Source organism: Pan paniscus, chromosome 8 (assembly GCF_029289425.2).
Source record: "Pan paniscus chromosome 8, NHGRI_mPanPan1-v2.0_pri, whole genome shotgun sequence".
Taxonomy (NCBI): domain Eukaryota; kingdom Metazoa; phylum Chordata; class Mammalia; order Primates; family Hominidae; genus Pan; species Pan paniscus.
This window is the reverse complement of record NC_073257.2, coordinates 141,711,717-141,728,854: the sequence shown is the minus strand read 5'-3', so window position 1 is coordinate 141,728,854 and position 17,138 is coordinate 141,711,717. Positions and strand designations below refer to the sequence as shown.

Sequence of the window (17,138 nt, the reverse complement as noted above, 5' to 3'; positions counted from 1 at the left end):
GCCCTGGTGACTCCGCCTGCCCCACTGAGTGCAGCCAACTGAACCTGTGACAATAACAGGTGCAATCATGGTGAATCCAGTGGCAGCTTTATAACCTGGGATGTCGTCCTTGGCAAAAATCACAGTGACTTCTAGGTCTGCACTCACAGATCCACGGATGGCCACAGAGACATGTTCTCTGGGGAGTGCCATCAGTTTTGGTGAGTCCCCACCCCCGTGCCACTCCACCCCAGTTGGCTCTATACCACCCCACAGACAGCTGCACACAGGATACAGAAGCATGTGGGCCTCCCAGTCCCCATGTGCCAAGACCTTGAGATCTGGGCAGAGAGAATCTTGGCTAACTCCCATCCAGCATCCAGTGGAAGCCCCAGTGCTCTCCTCGGCAGAGCCTGCCCTGCCCCCCAGGCCACTCCAGGGTGGTGTCCCCCTGGAGAAGACTCGAAAGCATCTGAGGCCACCAGCCTCCAGCCTCCCAGTGGGTCTCCTGAGTGCCCTGGATGAACTTGCACCTTTCTCACCCCTGCATGGGGGCACCCGGTCAAGGCTGAGGGGGGAAGCTGAGGTCCTACTGAGTTTCTGGTACTTAGTGGGAATCTAGGAGGGCATTTTGTCCCTCCTGGAAAGACTGGGGCCAGGCACAAAGTGAGGGCAGGCACTACTTCAGGAGGAGGTGAACACTGTTTCTGATTCAAGATTCCTCAGAGACCATCTCTTAAATATAGTCTCCGAAGCGAGTCAAATATTGCACACATCTAACAGTAATACCTTTGCCGCCCCTGATGATCTGTGGAGCACTTTATCCACATCGTCTCTTTTGTCCTCCCGCAAAGCTCTGTGCTGGAGCTGACTCCCCACTTCCAGGTGGTGAAACTGAAGTTCAGAAAGTTTGATGATGGGCCAGGGTCACCAGGCTGAAAGGACCAGGGCCCGATGCCAGGTGACGTCTCCAATCTTCGAACCCTACCCTCTCTCCACTGATTTAGGTTTCAGGTATCTTCAGTAAGAAAGACTGGCCGGGCGCAGTGGCTCACGCCTGTAATCCCAGCACTTTGGGAGGCCGAGACAGGTGGATCACTTGAGGTCAGGAGTTCAAGACCATCCTGGACAACATGGTGAAACCCTGTATCTACTAAAAATACAAAAAAATTAGCCGGGCGTGGTGGTGGGCACCTGTAATCCCAGCTACTTGGGAGGCTGAGGCAGGAGAATGGCTTGAACCCGGGAGGCGGAGGTTGCACCGAGCTGAGATTGTGCCACTGCACTCCAGCCTGGGCACCAAGAGCGAGACTCTGTCTCAAAAAAAAAAAAAAAAAGGGAGAGAGAGAGAGGGAGGGGCATCTAAATGGAAGCAAGGAAAGAAGTCACACTTCCCTGATAAGATCCTAACCAAGCCACCCACACGGTTTGGAGGGCCTGACTCAGCCGAGGCCACCTGTGCAGGCCACAAGTGGAAACTAGCTTGCCTGGTGCAGCTCAGCTATATAACCAATGTCAGAATATAACCAATGTCACACATCCATGCTCCCCAAACTGGAAGCAGAAGACCATGTCTCCCAGGGCCTTTGAAGCCACCAGGAGGCCTCGGAACTGCTGGCTCCCTGTGCTTTCCGTGGGTTTCCTGGGGTCCACATGGGGTCCACACATGGGGCTGGCAAGCCAGTGTGGGAAGGGTACACTGAGCCCATCCTATGATGCAGGAGTGGGAGGGAGGTGCGGGAGTGGGAGGGAGGTGCGGGAGTGGGAGGGAGGTGCGGGAGTGGGAGGGAGGTGCGGGAGTGGGAGGGAGGTGCGGGAGTGGGAGGGAGGTGCGGGCTAGGAATGAGGCAGCCAGAGGGGCTCGGCTGCAAGGGGTTACACCTGCAGCTTGCACCCAGCAAGGGCTCAATAAAAGTTAGCTTCTGTGACTGCCAACAAGGTAATAATGGGCTAAGGATGGAATGAAGAAGAGGAAAATAAGAGCGATCATGATTTGGAGGGTAGACTTGCAATGAATAACAACAATATCAAAGGTGTTGGCTGAAAAAGACACAAAGGGTCAGAAGGGGACACAGGTATCTCTCACCAAGCTGCCCCATCAGACCACCCCCTCTCCCAACACTCCACATTGATGGTGGGCCATGGACAATGAGGGTGTTGGTATAGCTTGCTCAGCCATCACAGGGTTCATCAGCTAAGCCAAATATAGAACTTGTTTTTCCACCTATAAGGGACCAGATTCTTCACTGCCTGTGCTACTGTTGTGGGGCTGGCAGAACACAGGGCTGATGCAGGGAAGGCGCCATCAGGAGACAGAGAAAAGATGCCTGTAACAATCTCAACAAAGGGTTTATATTCTTAATATACAATGAGCTTTTGCAAATCAATAACACTCAATGAACACCCTAAAGAGAAAAGAGGCAAATTTACAGTCCATTCACAAGGGAACAATAAAAGTGATCAATAAGCTTGGGAAATTATATTCAACCTCATTTAAAAATACATATCAAATTAAAATAATGAGATGAATTTTTTTAACCTATTAAATTAGAAAAGATTTTTCTTAAAAGCTAATACACAATGCTGTTGATGGAGGAAGGGTATTCTTACAGTTGTCGGTAGAAGAGTAAATTGGTACAAGCCTTCTGGAAATCAGTCTGACATATCAAGAGACTTAAAAATATTCATATCCTTTTTACTAATTCCACTCCAAGGAATCAATCTGAAAGAAATAATCAGATATTAGACAAGACTTTTAAGTCCAAAATTGTTAGCTATGGCAATATTTATCAAAAAATTGGAAAGAACCCAAATGGCTCAAAATAGGAATTGGTCATTAAATTATGATATAGCCATTATAATGGAATATTATATATTCTATTAAACCATAAAGATTGTTTTTGAAGTATATCTAATAAAATCGTCAACCTCAAATGACATAAAATTAGGTAAAACAAGCATATATATATATATAATACTGTTTATATAGAACGTAATTTCAATTTGTAAATTTCTATGTAGAGGGAAAATAAATAATATATAAAAATATATATATATTTAGAAAAAATACTAGTCAGAGTTACAGCAAAATTAACAGTAGGTATATCTGGGAGGTGAAAACTTACACATTACATTAATATTTTCCAAGTTTTCTTGTGAATAGACAGGCAGGATTATGTGTTGGAGAACACTGCTCACTGTATCACTGTCTCACCACCCTGCCCTCCTACTACAGTGAACAAGGTAGCCGGGACAACTAACTCAGAGCCATCAGATTGGCCTAGAACACTGAGGCCTGATGGGATGGGCGTTGGTGCATGGCTACCTGGAATCTGAGCTGGGGCTTACATAGTGCTAAGACAGCAGACATCAGACTGGCAAGTGGGCAGGAAAGAGTAGAGGTGCACAGAGGTGTGGAGATCTGGATTTCATGGTCCAAAGGGGAGAGATCCCAAGGGAGGAGTTCCCATGAAGCCCCACTGAATTCCTTGCTCTGGCTTTCCAAGCATGCCTCTGGGGCCTGATACTATCTTCACTTTTATCTGAACTTCCTGGAGGAAGTTTCTGCTGCCTGCAACCAAACAGTTACTGACCAGGCAAATTAGGGGAAAAAAATATCTTAAAATTAGCATTATAAGAGAACCAAAAATAACTTACAAAGTATGAGGTTTAATAAATACATTTAGCAAGATTAATGCATACAAGGTCAATATACAACTGTATTTCTATGACAACAACAGTATTTTTATAACAGGAATTTTAAAAATGCCATTTAAAAATTTTCAATGCCATTTACAATAGCATTAAAAACAGCAAATACTTAGAAAGCTACCAAAGTTATGCAAGATGTCTGCACAGGAAACCACAAAACTGTACTGAGAGAAAATTTAAAAATCTTAATAAATGAAGGAATATACCATATTCATGGATTGGAAAATTACCTGTTGGGATGATGTCAACTCTTCCTCCCTAAACTGACCTATAGATTTAGTACAATCTCAATCAAATTCCACTAGGTGCTTTTCTTAAAATTGATAAGCTGATCCTAAAATTTACTTGGAACTGTAAATGATCCAGAGCCAAGGCAATTCTGACAGAGACAGAGGCTGGAGGATTTGAACCACCCAAACCAAGACATCTTATGAGGCTGTAATAACTAAGACACTTTGGTATCAGAACAAGAACAGACAAATAACCTAATGGCATAGACCAGAAACAGACCTCCTATTCATGGTCACCTGATTGACGACAAAGGTGGCACTGAAATGCAGTGGCAGAGAGTGGCCTTTCCAATAAGTGGTGCTGACGGTAGTAGAAACACACATGATAAAGACTGGATTATGCCCTTCTCACACACGTGAAAGGACAAACTCAGACGATTGGGCACCCTAAAATATGATGATTCCCCAGCTCTGAAGAGGAAAGGAATAGTGTGTAGAGACAAAGTGAACAGCTGATCTTAAACCAAGGTTAAGGGAACACCCAAGATCTAGCAATGAGCTGGAGCTATGAGCACCCAGTTGCCTTGGCAGGCTTGCAGGAGGGAGGACCTTTAAAGGGAAGAACAAAACCCAGCCCAGTTCCCCTCCAGCTGACTCCCTGGGCTTATTCACCTAGGGCTGCATCAATGCCTTGGACATGATGGAGACCCAGAACTTTGTGGCAGCTCTCACAGAGGAGTTGGTAAGAGTAGGCAACCTCAAAAGATAGCTGTTCTGAAACACCTTCAAAGAGCCCTATGGTTTTATTGTTAAAATAAAGATCTACATCAACAAAAAAATCCCATGTTCATGGATTCAAAGACAATATTGTTAAGATAACAACCAAAATTGATCTACAGATTCAGCGCAATCCCTATTATAATCACAGCTGGCTTCTTTATAGAAACGAATAAGCTCATCCTAAAATTCGTATTATATGGCACCAGACATGGAATAACCAAAAAACACTCTTGAAAAAGAACAAAGTTAAAAGATTCCCATATTTTGATTTCAAAACTGACTACAAAGCAACAGCAATTGAGACATTGTGGTACTGGCATAGGATAGACATATCAATGAAATAAAATTGAGACTCCAGAAGTATAATTATGTATCTATGGTCAACTGAGTTTTGACAAAACTGCCAAGGTCTTTCAAGGAAAAGAATAGTCTCTTCAACAGATGGTGCTGGACAACTGGAGGGCCACAAGCAAAAGAACAAAATTATATTTGTACCTCACACCACATAAAAAATTAACTTAAAACAGATCAAGGGCCTAACTGTAAGAGTTAAAACTGTAAAAACTCTTAGAAGAAAACAGGGGGCTCTTCCTGACCTCAGGTTTGACAATGGATGTGACACAAATCTTAGATGTGATACCAAAAGCATCAGCTGCACAAGAAAAATAAATACATCGGACTTCACCACAACTAAAAACTTCTATGTTTCAAAAGACACTATTAAGAAAGTGAAAAGACAACCCAAAGAATGAGAGAAACGATTTGCAAATCACTTATCTGATAAGGGACTTGTATCTAGAATATGAGAAGAACTCTTGCAAATCAATAATATAAAGACAAATCACTCAATTTAAAAATAGGAAAATGACCTGAATAGACGTCTTCTCAAAGAAGTTATACAAATCCCTAATATCCATGTGAAAAGATGCTCAACATCATTAGTCAGCAGGTAAATGCAAGTCGAAACTACAATGAGCTACCACTTCACACCCAGTAAGATGGCTGTAATAAGGAGGTCATAATAACCAGCGCTGGTGAGGATGTGGAGAAATTAGAAACTCACACATTGCTGATGGGAATCGGAAATGGTGTTGCCACTTTCGAAAATAGTCCAACAACTTCTCAAATGGTCAAACACAGAGGTCCCATATGACCTAGTATTTCCAATCCTAGGTGTAGACACAAGATAAATGAAAAACAGAAATTCACACAAAAACTTGCACAGGAATGTTTATAGCAGTAGTATTCATAATAGCTAAAAGGTGGAAACCACTCAAATGTCCATTACGACTTTTTTTTTTTTTTTTTTTTGACAGTCTCTCACTCTATTTCCCAGGCTGGAATGTAGTGGCACAATCAAGGCTCACTGCAGCCTTGACCTCCTAGGCTCAAACGATCTTCCCACCTCAGCCTCTTAAGTACCTGGGACTACAGGCATGCACCACCACGCCTGGCTGATTTTTGTATTTTATAAAGAGATGGGGTTTTGCTATGTTTCCCAGGCTGCTCTCAAACTCCTGGTCTCAAGCAATCCTCCCTCCTCAGCCTCCTGAAATGCTGGGATTACTGGTATGAGCCATCATGCCCGGCCATGAATGGATTTTTAAAACATTGTACATCCATACAACAGAATTATTATTCAACCATAAGAGGAATGACATGCAGAAACATGCTACGACATGGATGAATCTTAAAAACATTATGCTGAATGAAGGAAGTCAATAACCAAGAAACTCATATTATATGTTTTCATTTGTGTAATGTCCAGAACAGACAAATCTATGTACACAGAAAGTAGAAGAGTAGTTGCTTAGGGCTGGGGGACATGGGGTGATGGGGGTGACAGCCAAGGGGTATGTATGGGTTTCTTCCTGATGTGATAAAAATGTTCTAAAATGGACTGTGGTAGTTGTTGCCCTGTTTCAGTGAATATGTTAGAAAACCACTGAATTGCACACTTTAAATCAGTACATTGTATGGTATGTGAATTATTTCTCGATAAGGCTGTCACAAAAAATTAAAAAGCCCTGTGGTTTTATCAGAGCATAAAAAATGAACATTATCTTTCATGAAGAATTACTCTTAAGCGTTTTGGTGTTCTGGGGAAACCATGTTTCCTGGAGCACATGGCCAGGACTCATGCTGCAGGCTGGCTGGCACATGGGATCCCCGGGCCCTCCTGAGTCTTTGTCCTCAGCTGGCCAAGACCCCACCACCACCTGCTCCCCAGGAGGGGCTGCTTGATGTCCACACACCTTGGAGTGGGAAGGTGGTCTTGTAGGCCCCTATTGACCCCTTATCTCCAGATCACCAAAGTGGAGATCATGGCTCCCAATTCTTGCCTGGGGTGAGACCAAGGCAGGTCCACACTCTCTACAAGGTCCCGGCCCCACATGGCACCAGATGGGATAGCCTGCCCCTCCCCAGGTGGGATAGCCTGCCCTGTCCCCAGGTGGGATAGCCTGCCCCCTCCCCGGCCTGGACTCTGCCAGGGCTCTCTGGAGGCCACTCTTGGTCCTCTGTGGAACACACATACACAGGGCTTCTCCTCGAAGGTCATTTCCAAATGACATGAAGGAAAAGTAAAATCCTTCCAGATGGCTTTTTAAAAAGCAGTTTCATTATTTTCTAAACATTTCAGAATACTCAGTTCCACTATTTTTAACACAGTTCTTTTTCTTACATTTCCTTAAAACTTGTTGTCTCTTTCAGTTGGATCTCAGGAGTCTCAGCAGATGCCACCCCTGCCACCCTGCTCTGAGCCACATCAGTGCGTCCCTGGTGGATGGTGGCAGCCTCCTAACTGGTCCCCTCACTCCTGCCCTTGCCCTGCAGCTCTATCTCTCTGTGTCTTGACACCATAACCAGAGGGGCCCTTAAAATGAAAGGAATACCACTCTTGTCGTACCCCCTCCACAGACCTTCCAAGGGCCACAAGGACACTGAGGGTCAGCCACTACCCTGCCACACCTCCCTCCCTCTGCTGCTGCAGAAGCTCCTGCTTGAGGCTCTGCGCTTGCTGTTCCCTCTCCCTGGAGCTCTCTTCTGCAAAAGCACCTGCTGTGCTCCCCAACTCACGTCTCACCCCCGGCCCAGGGAGGCAGCCTTGCCTGCCTGTCTAAAACTAACCCCCACCCCAAACACCACACATATACCTTCCCTTCTCCCTTTCATTTTATTTTTCTCCTTAGCACTTACACCATTTAATGAAATTCAGGTTTGACTTAATTAACTTCTGCACTGTCTCCCCATGAGAAGGGAAGCCCCATGAGGACAGGGGCTGGTCTGCTTGGATTATTGCTGCATCCCCAGAACCCCAACTTTTGCAAACCACATTTTCACGGAAACAGTGTTCCTTACTGTGTCTTCAACCAAGGCAAGGGTTCTTAACCTAGGGTCCATAAACTTGAATGAAAAACAAAAATTTAACTTTATTTTCACTAACGGCTATAAAATTCAGCATTTCCTTATGAGTATAGGCAAGAAGCCACAGTCATTTTAGCAGTATCAGATTGTTTATGGTTATCGTGACTTGGAGATTCTGGTAATAATTAGCTCAACTGTTCCTGGATTTTTTTTAATGCATGAATAATGAAGAAGCACATATACAATGATATCTCAAATTTTATTTGTAATGTTTTGCTAACTATTTAATAGAATTAATTTTTTCTGTGATTGTATGTATTTTATTTTGTGGACAATGAAAACAGTGTTCTGGGGAAGGGGTATGCAGGCTTCACTAGTCTGATTCAGGGGTCCATACACATAACAGAAGCAGGACCCTGGACCAAGGCATCTGCTTCTGTGCTCGAGGCACATGGCTCAATATCACACTACAGTGGTCCATTAATAATCCAGTTCTTTCATTATCTAGCATGGTTTTGCTCCACAGTGCACAGTTCTTGTGTTACTTTACAATATACATTCATTAAAATTATAGAACTACATAAACAGAGCTCCAGACTTAGGCCTGACAGTCTCTGTGCAGGCCAAGTGGGTCATTCAATGCCAGCTCCATCCTGAGTATTTGTGGAGACCTTGTGGTAGGCCAGTCCTGAACCAGAAGAAAGACAGGCATTAGGGCCAGGCGCGGTGGCTCATGCCTGTAATCCCAGCACTTTGGGAGGCTGAGGCGGGTGGATCACAAGGTCAGGAGATCAAGACCATCCTGGCTAACAGGGTGAAACCCCATCTCTACTAAAAAAATACAAAAAAAAAAAAATAAAATTAGCTGGGCTTGGCAGCAGGTGCCTGTAGTCCCTGGAGCTTGCTGTGAGCCGAGATTGCACCACTGCACTCCAGCCTGGGTAACAGAGCGAGACTCCTTCTCACAAAAAAAAAAAAAAAAAAAAAAAAAAAGGCAGGCATTAAACAGGTAATAATCCCCCCCTTTTTTTTCTTTCTTGTAATCCAGGCTTATTTCCCAAATAAAAGCAATGAACATGTATTTGGAGATAAAGGTTAATCCTCCTTATCCAAACTCTGCCTAAACCCCTTCAGCTTGCAGGCAGATGCACTATTACCAATGGGCTGTCAGTCTTTCTGGACCTTGTTTGAAGGACATTAAAAACAAACAGACATCTACATATAGTTGTAACACCATGAGACAATAATTTTTATATTATTCTCATCATCCTTCCCCCATTAGCACTTACACCATTTAATGAAGTTCCCTGTCAGTACATGTAGATCCACCCCATCCTTTTTTGTGGCTGCAGAATAATCCATTGTACATATGAAACCACATTTATGGAACCAGTCCTCTGTTGAAAATTTTATATTCTTTGCTATTATTAAAAAGTGCTATGGTAACAAATAAGTAGAAAATGAAAAATTTTAAAGATACCATTAAAAAAGATACCCCCACAGGCTGGGCGTGGTGGCTCACGCCTGTAATCCCAGCACTTTGGGAGGCCGACATGGGCGGATCACAAGGTCAGGAGATCGAGACCATCCTGGCTAACACGGTGAAACCCTGTCTCTACTAAAAATACAAAAAACTAGCCGGGTGTGGTGGCAGGTGTCTGTAGTCTCAGCTACTCGGGAGACTGAGGCAGGAGAATGGCATGAACCTGGGAGGGGGAGCTTGCAGTGGGCCAAGATTGCCCTACTGCACTCCAGCCTGGGTGACAAAGTGAGACTCAGTCTCAAAAAAAAAAAAAAAAAAAAAGATACCCCCACAATGGCAGCAAAACATCAAATATCTAGAAATAAATGGAATTTTTTAATTCAAAATTGGTCCAGTGAAAACCCCAAAACATAATTGAGAAAAACATTTTAACAATCTAAGTAGTTGGAGAGATATACCATGTCAATGGATTAGAAAACTCATTATTGTAATTACCTAAATTTACCCCATAAGATTAAACACAATCTTAATAAAAATGTTAGCAGGTTTAGTTTGATGAGCTGATTCTGAAATTTACAGATACATGCAAAGGGCTAAGGATAGCAACATAATCTTCAATAAGAATAAAACTGGAAAACTTAGACCATCACCCAGCAAGGCTTATTTTAAAGCTATCCTAATTAAAACAATGTATTATTGGTGCAAAGATAGCCTGAAAGTTTAGTAAAATGGGTGAGAGTCCAGAAAGAGACCCAACATATGACAAAATGAGGCTGGGTCAACAAATGGAGCTGAGTCAATCAGCTTTATCTCTTGAAAAAAATAAAACTAACCCTTACCTTACACCATATAAAAAAGCAAGTCTAGATGGATTTCTAGCTGCATGTGAAAGATAAAACAATAATGTTTTTAGAAGAAAACATGGGAGAATATCTTTGTAACCTGGTGACAGGCAAAGATACACTAAACAGAAAACAAAAAACTTTAACCATAAAATAAATTGATAGATTGGATGACATTAAAATCAAGAAATGCTGTTCTTCAAAATGATACATTAAGAAAATGAAAAGACAAGCCACAGAGTGGGGAAAGACACTTGCAAGATATATATCTGACAAAGAATTCATATCAGAATACGAAGAACTGCATATCATCAAGAAAAAGCAGACAGTCTCACAGAAAAATGGCCAAAAACCTGAACAAGAAACATAAAGAAAATCATGTATCCAAATAGCAAATTCACATCTTAAAGATGTTAAACTTCATTAATCGTCAGGAAAATTAAAATTAAAAGATCAAGTGATACCACTATATCTCCGCCAGAATGACTAATCTGAGAAAGTCAAACAATATCACGTTTTTGCAAAGATTGGGTCCACTGGAAGTCTCACACATTGCTAGTGGGAATTAGTGGGAATGTAAATTGGTAGAAGCACTTGAAAAAACTCTTTTGTAGCATCTACCAAAGCTGAACATTATGACTTGGCAATCTCACTACTAGGTATACAACCAACTGAAATGAGTACATGTATTCACTAAAGTACATGCATAACAAAGTTAATGGCAGCAGTATTTTTAAAAGCCACCAACTGGAAACATGGTGAACATGGTCACGGGTAGCAAAATATCTAAATAAAATTGTGTCATATTCATACGATATGAATATTGTACAAAATAATGAGAATAAATTTGCTATCATTACATGCATTGATATGAAATGAATCTCATAAACATAATGTCAACCAAAAGAAGTCAGACACAAAAGAGAGTGCACTATATGATTTCCCTTTATATCAAGTTAAAAATAGGCAAAACTCATCAATGGTGTGAAAAGGCAGAGTTGAGCTTACCCAAGCAGGGAGATAGTGACTAGGAGGAGGTCAGAGGGAGCCTGCTGGAACTTCAGATCAGGATTCAGGTAGGTTCACCTTGTAAATTGCATGGGGCTGGATGCTTATGGTTCTTGAATGTTGCAGTACTTAGTTCCTATTTTAATAAATTTTATATTTAAAAAGTGCCACAGAGAACACCCTTGCACTTGTATATTTGTGCATTAATCAGTGTTTCTTCAGGAAAGAGCCCCTGAAGTGGGGTTTTTGGCTTGTTAAATGTATACTTTACATTTGGGTAGGTGCGGTCAAATGTTCTTATTCACCAACATGTAAGAAAATCCCTATTTCACCCCACCTTCGCCTGTACTAGATATTCATTCATCTAAAAATATTTATTGTCAAAAGGATAAATATGTCTAAGTCTGCTTATACGAGGTATCTAGAGTGGTCAAATTTATAGAGACAGAAAGTAGAATGATGGCTGCCAGGGGCGGGGGAGGGGAGGATGGAGAGTTATTGTTTAAAGGGGAAGAGTTTCTGTCCCCAAGATGAACTGAGTTCTAGAGATTCATGGAGGTGATGATTACACAATAGTGTAAATGTACTTCATGCCTCTCACCCGGACACCTAAAACATGATTAAAATTATAAATGCCTGGGCATGGTGGCTCATGCCTATAATCCTAGCACTTTGGGAAACTAAGGCAGGAGGATCACTTGAGCCTAGGAGTTCAAGACCAACCTGAACAACACAGGGAGACTCTGTCTCTACAGAAAAGAAAACACTTGCTGGGCAAGGTGGTGCATGCCTGTGGGCCCAGCTACTCGGGAGGCTGAGATGGGAGGATTGCTTGAGCCCGGGAGGTTGAAGCAGCAGTGAGCTACGATTGCAGCACTTCACTCCAGCCTGGATGACAGAGGAAGACCTTGTCTCAAAAAAGTTGTAAATGTCATGTATATTTTGGCAAAGTTAAAGAAATGAAAAACATATTTAATGAGTGCCTATTAGGTGCCAAGCACTGTTCTGGGTGTTGGGAATTTAGCCAAGAATAAAACAGACAAACATTTACTGTTCTTGTGGGACAAACATTCTAGTGAGAATACTTTCAGTCAAAATTTTTGCTAATCTGATTGGTGATAATAAAATCTTACTGTTTTAATTCACATTTGCTAATTACTTACACATTTTAGCATATTCTCACACATATATGTAGCTTTTGTATTTCTTCTGTGAACTGCCTGTTGCTATCATTTGCCCATTTTTTACTGGGTTGTCTTTTGTTTGTTAATTTGCAGGAGCTCTTTGTATTTGATGGTGGTTGCCTCTTTATGTGCTGCAAATATCTTCTCTATGCCAATGACTTTGCTTTGGGATTCTCTCCCTGTGCAACGGCCCCACCCCTCCCCAGCCATCTGTAAGTCAATCTTTTATGGCTTCTAGTTCTTTGTTTAGGATAATATTCTCCGTCCTAGATTAAAAAACAAAATTATCTTACACTTTATCTTAGTACTTTGATGGTTTTCATAGTTTTAGCCTATAGTTGTTTAATCTCTCTAGGGTTTAATTTTATGTTTTATACACGGAGAAATTTAATTTTATTTTTTTCCAAATGGAGAAAAAATTATCCCCAAACCATATATTGAGTTGTCAGCTCATCTTTTCTACCGATTTTAAATATCTCATTATTCATTTCTAAATTCCTTTTTTCTTTTTAAATTCCCTTCTACTGACCTTTTAGAGAATTCCTGCCTAGACTCCATCTATTGTTAATTCTTATAGTTTAAAATATATGTTAATTCCTAGAAGAGCAAGCTTCCTCTAAGAATCTTAATATTTTCTCAGCTATTTCTGTTCATTTACTCTTCCATGTAACTTTTTTTTTTTTTTTTGAGATGAGGGTCTTGCTCTGTTGTACAGACTGGAGTACACTGGTGTGATCATGGCTCAGTGCAACTTTGACAATCTGGGTTCAAGTGATCCTCCCACCTCGGTCTCCCAAGTAGCTGGGACAATAGGTGTGTGCCACCACCCTGGGCTCATTTTTAATTTTTTTTTGTAGAGATGGAATCTCCCCATGTTGCCCAGGCTGGGCTCAAACTGCTGGGCTCAAGCAATCCTCCCACCTTGGCCTCCCAAAGTGTTGGAACTACAGGCATAAGCCATTGCACTCAGTCTAATTTTAGAATCAGTTTGATGCTGTACAGAGTTTATAGTATGGGGGCTATTGATGAAATATTGAGTTGCCCCATTCAGGTACATATTAAGTTTCTTCATTTATTACATAACAATTTAAAAGCAATTGCAGTAGGTGCTTTGCAGGAAACCCATTCAGTCCTTTGAGAACACAGAATTGGGAAGGCCTTCCTTAGTCTAGGCCAGCAGCAGGAATGAGGGGGTTTGAGAAACTGGAAGGCTTTCTTCCAGAAATCATGTGTTGGTTTACTCTGGAAACTGATAAGGAATTAATGAAGCAAAGTTGGGGTTGGGGGTGAGTCTTGCAAACACAGCAAGAACAGTATGTGTTAAGGTCCTGGGGCCACAGAGAAACCAACATGGCCGCAAGAGCAGAGTGATGTCAGGAGGCAGGCATGGGGCATCTCCTCTCGCAGGCCTGCAGCTGGAATTTCCTTCTGTAGTTGATACAAAACTGTCACCCTCCAAGTCCTAATCCTGACCTTAACTGGGAGCAAGAAAGACACAGACTCACAGAGCCAGGGATTGTCTGAGTAATGAGGGTCCTTAGAGGTCACTTAAGTCCACCCATCCTCATGTGGATTGGGGGATTAGCAGAGCCAAGGTCATAGTGACCGTCAGTGTGGAAAGTTCACTGAAGGGATCAAAAGCCAAAAGCTGGTTCTTTGAAAAGATCAACAAAATTGACAAATCTCCAGTAAGACTGATCAGGAAAGCTGAAAAGGGAACACCGCTATAGACCTGATGAACATTAAAAGGATAGTAAGAGGACATTGTAAAAATACACATGCTAAGAAGTTTGACAACACAGAAAAAAAATGAACAAATTCTTTGTAAAACACAACTTGCCAAAACAGACACATGATGAAATGGAAAATTCCAAGAATCCTGTGTCTGCTAAAAAGCAACAATAATTAAGACAATGTGATACTGGTATAAGGTTAGAGAGACAAATCACTGGAACAGAATAAGGAGTCCAGAAAAAGACTCATACATATAAAGTCATTTGATTTTTGACAAGGCACCAATGGAATTCAATGGAAAAAGAAAATATTTTCTAAAGTGACTGACACCCATATGGGAAAAAAATCCTTGACACTTATGTTGCATATATTAGTCCATTGTCACACTACTGATAAAGACATACCCAAGACTGAGAAATTTACAAAAGAAAGAGGTTTAATGGACTTACAGTTTCACGTGGCTGGGGAGGCCAATCATGGTGGAAGGTGAAAGGCATGTCTTACATGGCGGCAGACAAGAGAAGAGAGCTTGTGCAGGGAAGCTCCCATTTTTAAAACCATCAGATCTCGTGAGACTCATTCACTGTCATGAGAACAGCATGGGAAAGACCAGTCCCCATGATTCAATTATCTCCCACCAGGTCCCTCCCACAACACATGGGAATTGAAGATGTGAGAGCTGGGTGGGGACACAGCCAAAACCATATCATCTCACCATATGAAAAAATTAATTTGAGATATATAATTGGCCCAAAGAGAAAAGCTAAAACTATACAGCTTCTGGAAAAAACCCACAGGAAACTATCTCTAAAACACATAGGAAACCATCTCTATAGACTTGGGATAGGCAAAGATTTCTTAAGCAGGACATAAAAAGCACTAACAATGAAAGAAAAAACTGATAAACTGGACTTCATAAAAACTTAAAAATTCTCATCAAAGGACACCATAAAGAAAGTATAAAGACACACTATGGCTGGGTGCAATGACTCACGCCCATAATCCCAGCACTTTGGGAGGCCAAGGCAGACGAATAGCTTGAGGCCAGGAGTTTGAGACCATCCTGGTCAACATGGAGAAAACCAACCTCTACAAGAAATACAAAAATTAGCAGGGTGTGATAGCACACACCTGTGGTCCCAGCTACTTGGGAGGGTGAGGTAGGAGGATTGCTTCAGCCCAGAAGTCAAGGATGCAGTAAGCCAGACTGCACCACTGCACTCTAGCCTGGGCAATAGTGAGAGACCATATCCACAATTTTTTTTTTCTAAATTAAAAAAAAGACATGCCACAGACTAGGATAAAATGTTCACAATGTATACATTGGAAATATATAGAGAATATGTAGAGAAGACATAGATCACAAGAAAAAGATGAAGAACGTTGCAAGTGCCAGGCTGAGGCCCAGCAAGCAGCGTCTCATCATTAACGTGCCCCAGAATAAATCCCAGGAAGCCTCATCGGGCCCCTCCATCCACAGAGCTTCCTACCTGGGTAATGCTGCTCCTTCCACTAAGCTAGATGTTTGCCTTGTTTGCTGGCTGGAAAAGAACTTGCACCTTCAGTGTTCACCTTATAGGGTGGCCTTATAGGGTGACACTAGTTTTCTTTTCCCCAAAGTAAATACAGCATGTAAACACCCACGGAAAGAAAAGGTAACCCTTCCTTCAACACAGGAGCAGGGTGGAGAGCATGGTGGGTTTTGGCCCAAACCTAAGCTGCTCACCCATTCCCTGCTAGCCCTGTGAGCCAGGAGGAGGACCTGCCAGCCAGGGGAGGCAAACGCTCCTGTTCTTGCTTGGACCCAAGCCCACTGCTTGCCCTGCTGCCCACGCTTCTGGGAAAAATGGAGTGAATGATGGTATCCACATTCTCCTGCAGCCAAGGATATTCCAAAACCCAAGGCAAGCTGGGGCCTGTGCAGGCAGCCCTGAGTGCCCGTGGACAAAATGTCCTGGGCCTTCCGGGGCCACTGGGCTCAGGCACACAATGTTCAGTGCCCGACCCTTCCCTGGCGTTGCCTTCCAGTGGTGGCCTCACTGCCTCTGTCCAGTGCCAGTTTTTGGAAAAGCTGCTCCACCCTGACAAGTGTGGGTCCCACTTGCCCCAGGCAAAGCCAAGGCCCAGGCACCAGAATCTACTTTCTAACATCAAAGCGGCTGCTTCTGCGTGGGGCCAAGGCTGACGGTGTAGGCAGGGTGGGACTCAGGCTACAGGGTGTGGAGATGGCAGAAGCCGGGACAAGGCCATCACAATGAGTCCTTCCTGGCCAGGTGCCACCCTGGTCCTGTCCAGTGGGGCGGGGACAGCCTGAGGGAGGAGCCTCGAGGAATCTAGTGGCCCTGGTGGCCACACTGACCCAGCCTCTCCAGCCTCTCCTGGCCATGCAGTGGGTGTGGGCAGCAGGGACCAGAGTGCTCAGGACCTGCAACGCCACCACCCGGGGATGCCTGGGATCCAGGCAGGGGTGCAGTAGAACCCCCACAAGGCCAGGCCTTTCTAGGCTGTGCCTGGTGCACAGAGGCCTCTCGGGGCCACAGGAGGATTCCAGCCCCCGGGGGCTCACAAGCTGCCAGGGAAGGGGCCGTCTCCTGCATGGCTGAGTCCCGTCCTGGCTGGCCCGGCAGGAGGGTGGGGATGCTGGCTGTGCTGGCTGTGGGGAGGCAGTGGTGGTGGCTGGCAGAGGACCCCACAAATGTGGCAGTGCCTATGGGAAAGGCTTGTCCTCACCACTCCACGTCAGGGAGTGGGCAGGAGCCGGGCTCTGAGCACAGCAGAGGGGGTGCCCACCCCAGAGGGGAGGGGGTGCTGGCTTCCTGGG

The 17,138-nt window shown here is 43.4% G+C and overlaps 1 long non-coding RNA gene across 1 annotated transcript; it reads right to left on the bottom strand.

Moving 5' to 3' along the window:
- Positions 1–1,757: 1,757 nt before the first annotated feature.
- On the bottom strand, positions 1,758–13,969 carry LOC129393256 (uncharacterized). Its single transcript, XR_008620045.2, has 4 exons — positions 12,123–13,969; positions 11,400–11,535; positions 5,764–5,869; positions 1,758–2,701 (listed from the first exon to the last, which is right to left on the bottom strand). It is a non-coding gene; the product is annotated as an uncharacterized LOC129393256 (long non-coding RNA).
- Between the last annotated feature and the right edge of the window lie 3,169 nt (positions 13,970–17,138).